The sequence below is a fragment of the Mobula birostris genome, chromosome 20 (assembly GCF_030028105.1).
Source record: "Mobula birostris isolate sMobBir1 chromosome 20, sMobBir1.hap1, whole genome shotgun sequence".
Lineage (NCBI taxonomy): Eukaryota > Metazoa > Chordata > Chondrichthyes > Myliobatiformes > Myliobatidae > Mobula > Mobula birostris.
In genome coordinates, this window is record NC_092389.1 from 57,835,187 (window position 1) to 57,852,640 (window position 17,454).

The 17,454-nt window shown below is 45.5% G+C and overlaps 1 protein-coding gene and 1 pseudogene across 1 annotated transcript in view; both read left to right on the plus strand.

The window, feature by feature from the left end:
• The window catches only part of LOC140185219 (uncharacterized), a 165,613-nt gene that overhangs the window by 65,336 nt on the left and 82,823 nt on the right, over nucleotides 1-17,454 (plus strand). The gene's annotated exons all lie outside the window — the stretch shown is intronic.
• Nucleotides 9,722-11,795, plus strand: LOC140185232 (probable G-protein coupled receptor 139; annotated as a pseudogene).

Consider the following 17,454-nt stretch of genomic DNA (forward strand, 5'->3'; position numbering starts at 1 on the left):
AAACTGGGTAAAGTGTTCCCAGTCAGAGAGCAGACTGTGACGTCAGCGGATATATGTCGCATCACCGTTCTCTCATCAAAGATATTTTATTGCTGGATAAAATGAAGTTTGTGATGTTTACAACCGATGTGGTGAATTGAACTGCTCAAACATATCGTCCTCCTGAAGGAGTAAAAATTATTGTGAAAGCTGCAGAACGGTATCTTGGTGTAACTGGTGTTTTGTGGGGAGCTTTAAATGAAGATTTGTTGGGTGGGGTATCTGTATCCCAGTCTACTTGTGAACGTCCATAACAAGATTAAAATATTGCAATGAAATGGTCAAGTCTTTAAGAAGTTTATTTCTGATTTGTCAGATTCTTCCGATGTTATATCTGTTCAGGAAACCTGCACATTCTAAGTTTTTTTTATTCCCGTGCCGGATTATATTGTCGTTAGGCTTGACAGGTTAGTTGGCAGAGGGGTGGTGTTGCCAGTTCCATAAGGAAAAGGGCAGGGTATAGAGTTGTGAATGGGAATAAAATGTATGAGGAACTTGTAGTAGAAATTCTTGATTCAACAGGTATGTATATAACTCTCTTGTGAAAAATATTAACTTTTTGAATCGTATATTGAGGTTTGGCCATCTACTTTCCTCGTGGAAAATGGTTGTAGTAGTGCCCATTATAAAACCTGGAGCTCCTCATCTGATTCTCCTTGTCCTAGACCAATATCATTAACGTCTCACTTATGTAAACTTATGGAACGTATGGAAATCGAGTGTTTGAATTTTATTTTTGATAAAAGAAGTGATTTCACGTTTTATTAGAGGGGAATTCAAAAGGGCAGAATAACATTGGAATCAGTTTTGGGTTTGGATGATCATATTAGGAAAGCACAGATAAAAAAATATGTTGTAATAACGATATATTTTGATATTGAAAAGGGAAACCATATTTATTAAAGGACGGACTTTTGATTAATTGCTGGAAATGAAATTGAGGGGGCTATTGTACAATTGTATTTGATTGATTTTCTTTAGACGTCTTGTAAAGGTGTGGGTGGGCAAGTATGGCATTGCATTCATTTTTTTTATGTTTGGAAGATGATATTCGGAAAGCACAGTTAAATACAGACGTTGTAACAGAAGTATTTTCACTATTCAAAAGGCAGATGGTATTTGTGGGAGGAAAGATTTCTTATGAAATTGTCTAAATGAGGATGGAGGGGGTGATTTTCTAACTTTTTCTATGTTGTTTTAATTGGACGTCTTGTGTTAGGTATGGGTGGGCAAGTTATCCTCAGGTTGCTATGAGATAGAGATTGGGATCCTACAAGGCAGTATTTATTATTTCACATTATAATTAATGATATTTTTTTCTGAGAGGGGTTCTGGGGTGTGTAAATCACTATATGCAGATGCTGGAGCTTTATGGATTAGAGTTAGAAATTTCAATTTTACTGTGTATAAGATGCATTCGCAATTGATAATGTCGAACAGTCGGCAAATAGATGGGATTTAAGCTTTCAATAGCTACAAGACAAGTTCAGTGTTTTACAAACATGATTCATGGACCTGCTGTTGATTGGAAATTATATGGTCAAACTCCTTAACAGGTGTCAGTGGTAAGATTTCCAGGCATGTGGACGGGTAATAAGCTGACATGGAGGCACTGGATCAGAAAATAATTGATCAATACAAAGAAACAGTAAATATTCTCAGTTATCTCTGTGGATATTCTGGGTTGTTACATGAAAATATTTGTTGACCAATTTCGTTTGTTTAATTGGATCTGTTCTTGATTATGGTTGTGGTTTATAGATCAGCTTCATCTTCAACGTTAATATGTTTGGATGTGATACAAGTACAGGGTTTAACATTGTGTTGTTGCAATAAGGTCGTCTCCTGTTTTGGCTTTACTGGTTGAAATTGTGGAGGTTGAATTTAATGTTAGCATACTGGATTAATTTAAGGGAGAAGAAATGATTAATCTGTTGAAGGTGTGTTGGATGACTGTTGGGAACTTCACGAGAAGAGTGTATTTAGTTTTGGGTGCCTTGATTCTTATCACGTTTGAAATATGCGTTCGTTGGGTTGTACAAAACGTCGCCTTCTTGGTAACCCCACCTTGTTTCTTTCAATGCCTTTAGTTGATCATAGGATACACGATTTAATGAAATCTAACGATTTTTTTATGCCTGAGAATTTTTTGGTTCAGTATATGTTAAGGAAGTTATTGAGATAGTTTAACCATTTTTACAGAAGGATCAAAATACAATTTAACTGGGAATGTTGGTGTTGCTGTGTTATGCGTGAATTATAGGTAACAATAAAGAAACGATCTACCAACCACCTATCAGGATTTACAACAGAATCGCTTGCCATCATTTCGTGCTTACCGTGGATGGAGGAAATTTGTCCGTGTAAGGTGGTAATTTGTTCAGACTCCCTTTCGGTTTTCAAGAGTCTTAAAACAGGTAATTCGCTCAGCAGGCCAGATTTACTACTGGAAGCTCATCAAATGTGATTTCATATTCAAAGGATTGGATTTGAGGTGCGCACTGATTTGGAGGTGCATGAAGACATGGTGAGCAGTCGGGTCCTGAGGAGTCGGTAGACCAGAGGGATCTGGAAACACAGATTCATAATTACTTGAAAGTGGCGTCACAGGTAGACAGAGTCGAAATAAGAGCTTTTGGCATATTGGATTCATAAATCAAAGTATTGAGTACAGGAGATGGGATGTTATGTTGAAGTTGTATAAGACGTTGATGAGGCCTAATCTGAAGCATTGTGTGCAGTTTTTGTATCCTGACTGAAGGAAACTCATCAACAAAATTGAAAGAGTGCTGAGAAGATTTACAAGACGTTTGCTGGGACTTGAGGACTGGAGCTTTGGAAAAAGGTCAGGACTTTATTCCCTTTAGTGTTGAAAAATGAAGAGAGATTTCGAGGAGGTAGACAAAATTATCAGTGTTGTTGACAGGGTAAATGCAGGCAGGATTGTTCCTCTGAGGTTGGGTGAGATGGGAACTAGAGATCGCAGTTTAAGGGTGAAAAGGTGAAATATTTAAGAGGAACCTGAGTGGGAATCCCTTCACTCAGAGGGTGGCGAGGGTGTGGGAAGAGCTGTCAGTGGAAGTTATGGATTTCATTGCAGAGAAGTTTGGATCAGTACATGGACGGGAGGGTATTGAGGACCATGGTCCAGCTGCGGTTATGGGACTCGGCAGAATAACAATTCGTTACCGACTCAATGGGCAAAGGGGTTTGTTTGTTATTGTGCTCTCTGACTCCAGATAAAGTGGAGATGAAGGGGATGGGTCTGTTGTCGGAAAGAGAGCGATGTGCTTTAAGGCTTTCCTGCTGGGGATAGAAGTGAATGTGATGATGATGATGATGATGATGATGACGATGATGATGATGATGATGACGATGATGATGATGACGACGACGTCGACTCAAACCTGAGAGGCCGGCGTCGGGAATTTTCATGCCTTACAAGGAGCGGATCGGAAGGCTGTGCGGGGCGCCACTCCCACGCAGTAATTTTCTTTATTTTACGAGGTCGAATTGCGAGCTGAACACTCAACACGGTGCGGATAGAAAGCGTACTCGGGAGCGGCCCGACTGGATTCGAACCCGGGGACCTCCGTTCCGGAGTCCGGCGCTGATGTCACTGCGCCACCAGCCGACCATAGAAGTGAATAGGCGCTGGACATCCATGGGCAACGTGAGGCGATTCGGGCCAGGGATTTTAATTTTTTTTGAAGAGCAATCAGAATCAGACACTCACACGCATACAAGTCGGTACATACAAACACACACACACACACACACACTTTCACGAGCTCCCTCCATATTCCCATTGCCCTTCACCCCGCTTCCCAAAAATTGCTCTTTCCTCCTCTTTGCCACAAACTCTCCCTGCTCCCCGGCCCGATTTTCACCTCTTCCCACTCTCGCCACCTCCTCTTCCCCGTTCCCTCACCGTCTCTTTCTCTTTCTCTCCCACTCCCTCCTCCTTTCTCTTCCTCCCCTCCCCTCACCAATTTACTTCTCTCCCACCCACTCTCTTTCCCTCTCCTCTCTTCATCCGTTCCCTTCCCCACTTCCCTACTTTTTCCTCCGCACATGTTTCCGTACCCACTCACTGCCCTTCTTTTTTCCCATGTTGTCTCTTTCTGACTTTCTACCGATCGCTTCGCCTGCCTCTCGCCTTTTCCCCAATTCCCCCATTCTGTTGCCCGCTTTCCCCGGCACCCACCCGTCCGCGCACACACCCTCACCCCGCACTGTGATGTCGGGTTTGACACACTCAGTGAATTATAGATGTTGTGTAATTCTTCGTTGTTTGCAAAGATCCAATGTTCCCTCAGAAGATAAAGGCCTGTGCTTACCGGGAGTGGCCAGTTTGTTCCCCTTTTGTGTGCGATGCTGAACATGTGGGGGAGGGGAGCGTGGAGAAGACAGGATGTACGTATGTATAGATAGAGAGAGAGATAGGAGAGATAGAGAGAGGAGGGAGAGAGAGAGAGAGAGAGAGAGAGAGAGAGAGAGAGAGAGAAGAGAGAGATGGGGGGGGGGCTATATATATCTAGCCGCACTCCCGTTCTCTCTCTCCCCTTTATCCATTCTGTTCGCCACTGCCCCATTCTATCCTTCACACATACCTCCTTACCCTACCCACTCACTGCCCTTCTTCGTTCCCTTATTGTCAATAGGGCTATAGTACTTCCCACTCTGCTTTACAGCTGCGCAACATGGACCGTGTACCAACAGCATTCCGAGAAACTGCGTGCCTGGAGCGTGCTGCCGCGGCTCGGGGTGGAGATCGATACGATAAGGGTGTTTAAGAGACAGTTAGGCAGACAGTTAAATGTTCAGGGAACGGAAGGATGTGGAAAGAGGGATGAGATTAATTAGGCTTCGTTAGATTAATTTTTCCGGCAGAACATCCCGGGGTTCAGGGCCTTTTCCTTTACTGTGTCATTCGTTTGTCCTACATTCCCTGTGAATGTTTACTGGGCGCTCTCTGGCTTTCTCACAGCCTTCCTGTTACTGAGAGACCAGAACCGCACACAACACTCCCAGTTCCGCCTCCCCGACACCTTGTACTGTGGTCATATGATGCCCAAATCCTGTACTCCGTCCGCCTCCTTCACCCCCCTGTCTGTCCATGTTTACCTGTGCCCCTGTACTCCACAAGGTCGTCTCCTTCACCGTGATTCTCCGACTCCACATTGATTTCCGTTCTCTACCTCTCCCTCCCCTTTTCTTCCATTGTCTATCTCTCGTTCTGTTCGTTTTTCTCTCTCTCACACACACACTCATGCTTTCTCCATCTTCCCATTTCCCGTCTCCCTGCCTCCTAAAAATGGCTCGTTTTTCGAGTTTGTCTCAAATTCTCTCCGCTCCACGGATTCCGTTTTCCACCCTTCCCACTCTGAAAGAGAGAGAGAGACTAAATATACATATATAACCTCACAGTCTTTCTCTCCCTCCTCCTCCCCTCTTCATCCGCTTTCTTCCCCGCTGCCCCACTCTTTTCTCCACACATTCCTCCCTCCCCTACTCACTCGCTGTTCCTTATTCCCTTCTTTCCCTTATTATCTATTTCTCCCGCTCTGCCCAACGCTTCTCCTGCCGCTCGCCTTCACCCCAATCCCCCTCTTCTGTAGCTCGCTTTCCCCCCACCCACCCGTCCCGCCATTCCCTCCACCCCGCACTGTGATGACGGGTTGACACGCACAGTGAATTATCTGATGTTGTATCATTCCTTGTTGTTTGGAAAGCGACAATGTTCTCTCAGAAGTTAAAGGTTTCTGGTTTCCGGGAGAGGCCGTGTGTTTCCTTTTTTGTGTGGTACAGAATAGGCGGGGGAGGGGAGTGTGGAGAAGACAGGATAGTTATATACAGAGAGAGAGAGTAAATATGTTGCCTCACTCTTTCTCTCTGTCCTCCTCTCTTCATCCGTTCTGTTCCCCACTGCCCCACTCTTTCCTCCACACATTCCTCCCTACCCTACCTCACTCCCTTCTTCTCTCCCTTACTGTCTCTTTCTCCTGTTCTGTCCAACAGCCGACAGACACAGATGACCGCATTCCAACAGGTAGACAGACAGACAGACAGACAGACAGACAGACAGACACACACACACACACACACACACACACACACACACACACACACACACACACACAGAAACACTTCCGCATCTCCCTCCCCAGGTCTCCACTCTGTTCTGTGTGCATTCAATATGCGACAGGTTTCAATCTGGTGTCTCCCTCATTTTTCTAAACTCACCGAGTTCAGGCCTGGAGCATCAAACGCTCCTCATAGATTCAGTCTCTCATTCCCTGTTCAGCCTCCCCAATGCATTGCGTAGAGACTGTCCGAGCTCTCCCCTCTTCAGAATTAAACCCATGATATTTCTGTATCCCTTACAAACAATTCAATGCTATACGGTTCCCTGACCCAGTGTACACACATCGCTCTGCTGTCCGGAAGGGTCTCTTCCACACTGGCCATTTGTTCTCAGTGGTCACAGCATCACGACAAAGACTGAGAGCTGTCTTCTCGCTGGTCTCCGACACAAACACTCACGGACACACAAAGAGACGGACAGACACGCATGCGGACACATAGAAACACATAGAAATACTGACACACAGAGATATTTTAATAAGGAATGCATTTGAAACTCTGAACTTTTTAAGATGGAGGCAGCTATTTTGCAAACTGTTTGAAATGATACTTGCTCTGGAAATACCTCATGTGCATGTGGGGATGTCGTCGGGTTTGGGGGTGCACATGGAAAAGGGGCACACTGATTTTAGGATGTGCGCATATTTCAGGATCTGTCGGTGCATTTGAGGGTGCACATGGATTTCAGAGTGCTGATGAATTTGGGGGTACACACTGACTTGGGGGTTGCATGCACGTTTCAGGGTGCATATGGATTTGGGTTTGCACACAAATTTGGGTATGTTGAAGGATTTGGGGATGCACACTGTTTGGTGGATCCGAAGATTTAGGTGTGTGATGATTCACAAGGTTGTTTCATTCATAGATATTTTAATAACAAATACACTTTGAACTTTGATTTTGCTATTTGATTTAAGCAGCTATTCTGTGTATTATTTGAAGCGAGTTTTGCTCTGGGATAATCTAATGTGCGTTTGGGGGTGGCGTGGGGATGGAGTGCGAACAGATTTCTGTATGTCGTTGGAGCTTAGGGTGTTGGCAGGTTCAGGGTGAGCACGGAATTGGAGGTGCAAGCAGATTTGAAGATTGCGCTGATTTAGGGGTGTTTAGCGAATATGGGGGTGCGGAGGTATTTATGGATGAGCGCAGAAATAGGGTCTGTCAGCGAATATGGGGGTGTCAGTGGATTTGAGGGCACCTACTGAGGTGAAGATGGTTTTGCGAAGGTGCGCAGATTACAAATGTTATCGGATTTGGGGTTGCACACGGATTTTGGGATTTGGTAGACATGGATGTGTTCATGGATTTCGGGTGCGCGCATATCTCACGGTTCTCAGGATGTGGCGGTGTGGTGAATCAAAAAGTTGTTTCATTTATAGGTAATTTAAACGATAAATGCAGTTTGAAAGTTGAAATTTGTTCTTGCTAACTTATTAAGGTGGACCTCCTTGAAATGATATTTCCTCTGCTATAATCTGATGTGTATGTCGGGGTCTCAGCGGGTTTACGTTGCACATGGAATTGGGGTGCACACTGATTCAGTGGATACAGGCTTGGGATTGTGCGCTGATTTAAGAGGACGTCAACGAATATGCGGGTGAATACGCATGTGGACGTGTGTTTAGTTTTTGCACGTTGTTCTTGCTATTTTTAAGGTGGAGACAGAAGTTTTGTGAAGCGTTTGAAATGCTTCCTGCCCTGGGATAGGCTCATGTGTTGGTGTACCACGGATTTGGGGATGTGCGAATATTTCGGAGTCTGTCAGCGAAAGTGTGAGTACCCATGGATTTTGGGGTGTCAGTTGCTTTTGGGGTGCACACTGATTTGAAAGTTGAATGAGGGTTTGCCGGTGAGCAGAGATTTATGGCTGTACACAGATTTTCAGATGTATGGAGAGTTGGGTGAGTTGGCGGATTCGGGGGTGAACACTGACTTTGAGGAGATGTTAGATTTGGAGGTTTTTCGAATCTCCAGGTTGTTTCGTTATAGATAACGCGATATGAACTTTGACCTCTGTACTTGTTTTTTAAATGGAAGCAGACATTCTGTGAACTATTTCATATGATGCTTGCGCTGGGATGATCTAATGTGCATGTGGGAGAATCAGCGGGTCCGGGTCCGCAACGGATTTGGGGGTGCAGACCGGTTTGAGAATATACGCTCATTTAGGAGTGCTTTGGGGAATATGAGGGGGGTGCACAGGGATTTGGGAATGTGGACAGGAATGGGTGTCTGCCAGCTAATATTAGGGTGCATGTGAATTGAGCGCATACATGAACTTAGACGTACACGGATTTCGGGGCCCACACCTATCCGTGTGTCAGTGCGAATTTGAGTATGTGCAGAGATTTGGGACTGTTGGTGGATTTCAGAGTGCATACGGATTTTGGGGGTTCGGTGGTTTTGGAGCATACATTCGGGGTGTGAATGCATTTGAAGGGTTCTGAGGAGTTGGAGGTGTGACGACTATCAGACTATTTTTATTTAGTAATAATTTAATAATAAATGCATTTTCAACGTTGCACTTGGTTCTTCCTATTTTGTAAGGTGGAGGCGGCCGTTTTGTGAACTATTTGAAATGACTTTGCTCTGAGGTGATCCAATATGCAAGTGTGTCTGCTGATTTGGAGCTCTGACGAATCTCAAGGTTGTTTCATTTGTACATAGATTAATAATGAATGCAATTTGAATTTTAACCTCTGTTCTTGATTTTTATGGTTCAGGCAGCCATTTTGTGAAGTGTTTGAAACGAGAGGTCGGGAGCATGTGCAGTTTACGGAGACAGAGGGGAAGGGACTGAACGGAGGGGATAAATTGAACTGGATGTCTATGGATACGTGTAGAGTCAGGCCGGGTCAGGCAGAAACAATGGGTTGATCCACACAGAGACACAGAAACACCGTACACAGAACGGCAGTTCCTTATCCGCCTCTCCAGCGCTCCGTCGTGTTCTTTAACACACAGGTGGTGATATGATTAAAACAGACTCAACCCCCTACTAGACTGCCGAGTTTCATGGCCATGTATTAGGGTTAAGGGTGGGTCCTTGTCGAGCACCGAAATGTTCTGACTGTGACTGAGTCACTGAAGATGTTGGAGGGTTTTGTGGATATGAAAGTGTTTATTCACCATCACAAGCAAATCTTTTCTTGGCTACCGCCTGATTAGAGTCCCCCAAACACAAACTACTCTATTACAAAAGTTTATACTCTCGAGCAGAATGTAACAGTGGGTGATTCAATACACTTTCACAAGCTGCAATGACGTAATTTACTTCAATATCCCGTGTCTCTCAAATGGCTCCATAGGAGTACATTCATACAGTGAAGCACTTTTCATTGATGAGAAACAACTGAAGGTTCCGTGAATTTTGGGACAAATTAATTCACACAAACAGTCCAAACATTGCTCCAGTTAATTTTTTAATTACAATCTGTCACTTGGGGGGTTGCACCTGCCTGACGTAATGGTTTGTAAATAATTTTAAAACAGTTATTTTTAAATCTGTTGAAATCTGTCCCTGTGGAGTCGCTAAATGGTATTAAAAACCCCAGGCATGTGCTGCCTCAACATTTCATTCCGAGAGATCGCCTGTAGCACAGTGGGGACAGATCATTGGACATAGAAAATGCCTGCAATGCTAGAGAGGTACCAGAGTGTGGAGAAAATACTGTACGTGTTCATTGCCGTCATTGGAGTTCCTGGTGAGTGAGCGGAGTAATTCATGTTTGGTATTTCTGTGTGTTAACCATGTGAATCTGTTTATGATCATTTGACAAGCTTCTAACGTGATGATCATTGTACAAATATTCGTCAGAGATATTCATCCTGTCAGTTCACACTCTGAGATTTCATATTTAATGACAAGCGGAACTAAACTCCAATCTCTCATCTAACTCACGGGATCGACTCGAACGTTGTTCTTGCCTTCAGTGACACCTTGTCCGGAGTTGTCCCAGTGTGGGGACAGGCAGCTCTCCCGCAAGCTGTGACTGGGATGGGCTTACGTTGTAAAGTTCACTGTTTCTGAGTTATTGATCAGAGATAACCCCTGGTCCTGTATTTCATGTCTCCCTGTGGAGTCTGTCACAGTTGGATCTCATTGCCTGTCGGTCAATAATTGGGTCTGATCATCTGAACCACTGTCCACGTATCTGCTGCCGCGTGTTATCGAATTGAACTGCGCTGCGGAATTAATCCATTAACGGAGCCTCTCAGTCTCAGGTTACTGAGTTGTTCCTGATTTCCCTCTGAGACGCGTCGTAAATCTGGACACCGCTTCGTCCTGTACAAAAGTCTCGGCACAACACCAAAGTCTGTTCAATTCCATGTATGCTGCACGACGTGCTGAGCCCCTCCAGTATTGTATGTGTGTTTCTACCCTCTGTACCCCTTCTGAGCCCCATCAGATGCTGAGTTTCCGGAGACCTGGTCAGTCACGGTTAAATCAGCGAAACCAGCCCCATCAGCGACTGGAATCGGGATCAGCACCGATCGTTGTTGTTCATGCAGATCGCTTTTATCGCCGACAATTCTGCACACATTGTCTTATCTCCGCACTGAAGAAGGCAGGTCAGAGACAGTGTGACCCGTGTTTGATGTTAGATTAGCAGCCTCTCACAGATTCCAGCACTCCTGAGTTTCTCTCTCTCCCTCCCCCGTCCCCGTCTCTCACCCCCCTCCCGCCTCCCCCACACACAGTGAATTTAGTGGCGATTGTGATCCTGTCCCGGGGAAAGTGCGGCCTCTCTACCTGCACCACTCGCTACCTGGTGGCCATGGCAGCGGCCGATCTACTGACCATTGTCACCGAGGTCATTTTGTATCGAATCAATTGGTATTACTTCCCGTGGAATTTTCTGAGCATCACCCCTGTCTGCAGTGTTATTGCTGTAATGAGGTTCACAGCCACACACTGTTCTGTCTGGTTCACCGTCACTTTCACCTTTGATCGGTTTGTCGCCATTTGCCGCCAGAAGCTGAAAACAAAATATTGCACCGAGAAAACTGCGACTGTGGTACTAACAACAACCGGTGTACTGTTCTGTTTGAAAAATATTCCCCGCTACTTCATGTTTGAGCCCACAGAGATCATCGACAACGTATCGTGGTTCTGTACAGTCATGGAAAGTTACTTCACTGACCCCGGCTGGGTCGGATATGACTGGCTCGATATAGTTTTAACCCCGTTCATCCCTTTCGCTGTCATCCTGCTGCTGAACGCTCTGACAGTCAGACACATTTTAGTGGCCAGTCGGGTCCGTAAGGGGCTGAAGGGTCAGAGCAAGGGGGAGAACCGCAGTGACCCGGAGATGGAGAGCAGGAGGAGGTCTGTGGTTTTACTCTTCACCCTCTCCGGCAACTTCATCCTCCTGTGGATAACAATTGTTGTAAATTTCATATATTATCAGCTCTCGGGGAAAGGATTCAACTTCAATGATTCAGAATGTATTTTGATCTTCGTCGGGGCTTTATTGAGGAATTTCAGCTGCTCCACAAACACGTTTATTTACGCGGTGACTCAGTCAAAATTCTCGGAGCAGATAATTAGGGCTGTGAAATATCCGGTCACCTCGGTGCTTCATTTTATTAATAAAGACGCGTCCTGAGCACAAGCCGGAGGCCGCCGCAGTGTCTTGAGTTCGGACTCAGGCTCCTCACATTCACCGCCTGATCTCATAGAACATAGAACATAGAATAGTACAGCACATTACAGGCCCTTCGGCCCACAATGTTGTGCCGACCCTCAAACCCTGCCTCCCATATAACGCCCCACCTTAAATTCCTCCATATACCTGTCTAGTAGTCTCTTAAATTTCACCAGTGTATCCGCCTCCACCACTGACTCAGGCAGTGCAATCCATGCACCAACCACTCTCTGAGTAAAAAACTTCCTCTAATATCCCCCTTGAACTTCCCACCCCTTACCTGAAAGCTATGTCCTCTTGTATTGAGCAGTGGTGCCATGGGGAAGAGGCGCTGGCTATCCACTCTATCTATTCCTCGTATTATCTTGTACACCTTTATCATGTCTCCTCTCATCCTCCCTCTCTCCAAAGAGTAAAGCCCTAGCTCCCTCAACCTCTGATCATAATGCATACTCTCTAAACCAGGCAGCATCCTGGTAAATCTCCTCTGTACCCATTCCAATGCTTTCACATCCTTCCTATAGAGAGGCGACCAGAACTGGACACAGTACTCCAATTGTGGCCTAACCAGAGTTTTATAGAGCTGCATCATTACATGGGGACTCTTAAACTCTATCCCTCGACGTATGAAAGCTAACGCTCCATAAGCTTTCTTAACTACCCTATCTACCTGTGAGGCAACTTTCAGGGATCTGAGGACATGTACCCCCAGATCCCTCTGCTTCTCCACACTACCAAGTATCTTACCATTTACTTTGTACTCTGCCTTGAAGTTTGTCCTTCCAAAGTGTACCACCTCACACTTCTCAGGGTTGACCTCCATCTGCCACTTCTCAGCCCACTTCTGCATCCTATCAATTTCTCTCTGCAATCTTTGACAATTCTCTACACTATCTACAACACCACTAACCTCCTCCCCTCCCTATCCCTTGTAAAGCACTGAAATCCAGGAATATTGAAAATCCATTCCTGCCCTTTTGCCAGACAAGTCTCTATAATGGCCACGACGTCATAATTCCATGTATGTATCCAAGCTCTCAGTTCATCATCTTTGATCCTGATGCTTCTTGCATTGAAGTACACGCATTTTGGTCCTTCTACCTTACTACCTTTACACCCTTTATTCTGTTTCTCTTTCCTCAAAGCCTTTTTGATGGCCTGGTTGAAGACGCTGTTCCTGGAACCTGTTGGTCCTGGCTTTTAAGCTGTGATACTGTTTCCCGGATGGTAGCAACTGGGATGAGTGAGTGAGTGAATCAACTCCGATAGTTCTGTATCAATTCTCCGTCAATTCATCAAGCCAAATGTCAGATGTAGAGAATCCCTGGAACAATCAATCCTATTGAAGAGCTGATCTTCCGTGAATAAATGCTGGTGTCCTCTCCACACCTTGTTTCTCCTGAAGTTCACTGAATTAAAACAGAAAACTTCATTTCAGACACAAAGCACTTTTCTAGCTGGGATGAGATACTTCTTCATCTCCAAGGGTCAGCAACTGATATATTGGAATCACAAAGGAAACATCTGGTCACTCCTTAAACATCTGGACAGGGTGTCGCTGTGTTTAAGATTGCTGCACACAAATGATTTTTGCTGTTTCTTGCCTGTAAAAATAATTACAAAAAGACGGATTGAATTTTGGGATGTCTGGTCATGAACTTCGGTGGGAGAAATAAAAGTGTCAACTATTTTCTAACTGGAGAGTCATTTCAAAACTGTCAAAGAGACATCTGAATCCTCGTGCAGGTCAATTTGCAGGTTGAGTCGGTTGTGAGGAAGGCCGACTAACATTCATTCTGACAGAATGAGAACATAAAGCAAGGACGCATTTCCGAGGCTTTACAAAGAACTGGCAAGGCCTCACTTGGAGTATTGGGAGCAGTTTTCAGCCCCATATCTAAGAAAGGATGTGCTGACATTGAAGTGGGCTCAGTGGAGGTTCACGAAAATGTTTCCCGGATTGAAAGTCTTGTCATATGTGGAGCATTTGATGGCTCTGGGCCTCTACTCACTGGAATTCAGAAGAATGAGGGAGACCTTATTGAAAACCTATCGGATGTTGAAAGGCCTCGACAGGTGTGGAGAGGATATTTCCTGTGGTGGGCGAGTCAAAGACCAGAGGACAGAGCCTCAGAATCGAGTGATGTCCTTTCAGAATGGAGATGAGGAGGAATTTATTTCCCAAGGGAGTCGTAAATCGGTAAAGTTTGTTGTCTCAGGCAACTGTGAAGGCCAAGTGATTGGGCATATTTTAAAGATCGTTAGCTTCTTGATGAGTCAGAGCATGAAGGGATATTGGGGCTGTGAGGGAAAATGGATCAGCCATGATGAAATAACGGAACAAACTCGGTGAGCCAAATGAGCCAGTTCTGCTCCTTTATCTCATGGTGCTATTCCAGATGAGGTAGTTTCCGTGTCTCTCCTGGGCTCTGACACCACACTGTTACAGCGAGGCTAGGTTCAAACTAGCTTGGGGGAAGAAGTCATCCTCTAACTGGGCACGGTGCCGGCATCTGGACTGGCCATCAATGTCTCTGACAGTCTTCCTCTCCGTATAAAAATGGGACATTTCTGCCCGTCTGCAGCCTGTGACCCGGCTCAGTCTGATTCTCTCCATTGGTGTTATTCACTGTTCTCTCTGAGCTGCGCGTGCGCACGGCTGCGTAGTGTCTGAAATACTCCCCTGTGTCGCGTTTGGTGCTGCGCTGATAGGATTTTCTTTCACACAATGTTAACTGAAAGTGCCGTGCAGTTTTCAGGCCGTGTAAAAAATTCCTGCTCAGACCAATGGTCATGTCCCACAGTGCTACAAACAGCCCGTGATATTACCTGTAGACTTTCCAATTACTCTGACCCATCACCCCCCCCCCCAGGTGATTGACGGTGGTGATCCCATCGATAGCAATGCCAATGAATATGAGGAGGAGACACTAGTTTTTCTCATTGTAGTGTCACATATTGTGGTCACGTGTTACTCAGGACAATGGTGTCTGATATCATTATGTACCCAGAGAGAATGGTACAAAACATGTTCTCACGGGTGGAAATGTCTGGAACAAGAGGAGGTTCAACATAGGCGATTTTCTAAGGAACTAAAGGTGGTGGAAGGATTTTATGTTTCTTTCATACATGACTATAAAACTTTCACTGACTGGAATGTAAATTCTTCATCCGAGTTGAACTGGGAACTATATTGGTTTTCCGAGTTCAGAATACTTGGAACCTTTCATCTAATTCTATCTGGTGCATACATGTATAAAAGCAATTATATATGCAATCTTAGTGTTTGGGCAATATTCTCCCACATTTCCCCTCTTTATTGCTATACATTGCGATGGCGAATAACAACGTTTACTCCATTGGAAGAAATCAAATTTTATTATTACACTATCATTAATAGATAGCTTTACCTCGGCTGTGTTTGTAAACCCACCCGCTCCCAGTCCCTCCACCTGCACTTCGAAACACGTCGACAGACTGGCACAGAAGGCGCAGATAGTGTCAAGTATGGCTACGTCTTTACCCAGAAGACCCCGCACTCCAGAGATCCTTCCAGGTCGGAGGAGGCGCGGCAGGTGAAGGAGTAAGTGCGGGGATTGGCTGATTGAAAAAGCTGGTCGTGAGCAGAGAGGAAAGCAGATCTTCCAGGTCGGAAGAGGCGCGGCAGGTGAAATTACTCAAATTATCAGCCAATATAATCAAGGTTTGCTCTCGGGGAGCGGCCTGTCGAGGGAAGGGCCTTGTGAGAAAAGTGAGAGTCACTGGCTCGAGAGTCTTCGGCGAGGAGGCTGAGGGAGAAGACTACGCCACAGTTGTAGGCGGTGAGAAGTGGTGAAGAAATGACCGCTAGGCTGATTCAGTGTGCTGCCTGCATGATGCAGGAGGTCAGGGACACTGATAGTGCTTCTGGCTCCTACAACTGTGGAAAATGCGTCCAGATTCAGCTTCGGAAGGACCGTGTTGCAGCACTGGAGAGGCAACTGGATGACCTCATGTTCATCCGGGAAAACGAGAGATTTCTGGACAGGACCTACAGCGAGGTCGTTACACCGAGTATACCGGAAGAGAGAAGGGGAATGACAATGAGCAAGGAAAGGATGCTTGAAGTACAGGAGACCCCGGGGGATGTACCTCTCGTAAACAGGTTCACCCTCTTGGAAGCTGTCGGGACAGAAGACAATGCCAGCCTGAGAGGCGGTCAGGTCTGCCAGTCGAAAACTGGCGCTGAATCAAAGCCGAGGAGACAGACGTCAGGCAGAGCCGTGGTAGTAGGGGACTCCATAGTGAGAGGTACAGAAAGGGGTTTCTGTGGCAACAGGCGAGATTTAAGGATGGTGTGTTGCCTCCCTGGTGCCGGGATCCAGGATGTCATGGACCGATTGCAGGGAATCCTCAAGAGTGAAGGTGAACATCCGGAAGTGGTGGTGCATGTCGGCACAACTGACGTGGGGAAGAAGAGGAAAGGCATTCTACAGCGCGACTTCAGAGAACTCGGAAGAAGGCTGAAAAGCAGGACTTCCAGAGTGCTTATCTCCGGTTTGCTTCTAGTTCCTCGTGCTGGAGAGGGCAGGAACAGGGAGATAATGGATCTGAATGTGTGGCTGAGTAACTGGTGCAGGAAGCAAGGATTTACATTCTTGGAGCACTGGGGTATGTTTCGGGGTAAGGGTGAATTGTACAAAAGGGACGGGTTGTACCTTAATAAGCGGGGCACTAGCATTCTGGCAGGCAGGTTTGCCTCTGCAATACGGGTGTGTTTAAACTAAGTAGTGGGTGGGGGGGGGACGAACTGGAAATATAAGGATGGAGTTAAAGGGAAAGTGAGAATAACAAAAGTTAAATACAACAGAATCAACGGAGCAGAGAGCTCAAGAAGGGATCGTACAGTATGGCCAAGTGAAATAGAAATTGATATGGGAGGTGAGGGGAGTAATGAATTAAAAGTATTATATATGAATGCACGGAGTATAAGAAATAAAGTGGATGGGCTTGAGGCACAGTTGGAAATTGGTAAGTATGATGTTGTGGGAATAACAGAGACATGGCTTCAAGTGGACAGGGCCTGGCAAATGAATATTCAAGGGTATACGTCCTATCGAAAGGACGGACTGATGAGCAGAGGGGGTGGGGCGACTCTGTTGGTGAGGAATGATATTCAGTCCCTTGCGAGGGGCGATATAGAATCAGGAGACGTAGAGTCAGTATGGATAGAAGTGAGAAATTCTAAGGGTAGAAAGACCCTAATGGGAGTTATCTACAGGCCCCCAAACAGTAGTCTGGATGTAGGGTGTAATTTGAATCAGGAGTTAAAATTTGCATGTAGCAAAGGTAATGTTACAGTTGTTAAAGGGGATTTCAACATGCAAGTAGACTGGAAGAATCAGGTTGGTACTGGACCCCAAGAAAGTGAGTTTGTGAAGTGCCTCCGAGATGGATTCTTAGAACAGCTTGTATTGGAGCCTACCAGAGAGAACGCAATTCTAGATTTAGTGTTGTGCAATGAACCGGATTAGATCAGGGACCTTGAGGTAAAGGAGCCATTAGGAGATAGTGACCATAATATGATAAGTTTTAATCTACAATTTGAGAGGGAGAAGGGAAACTCGGAAGTTTTCAGAAT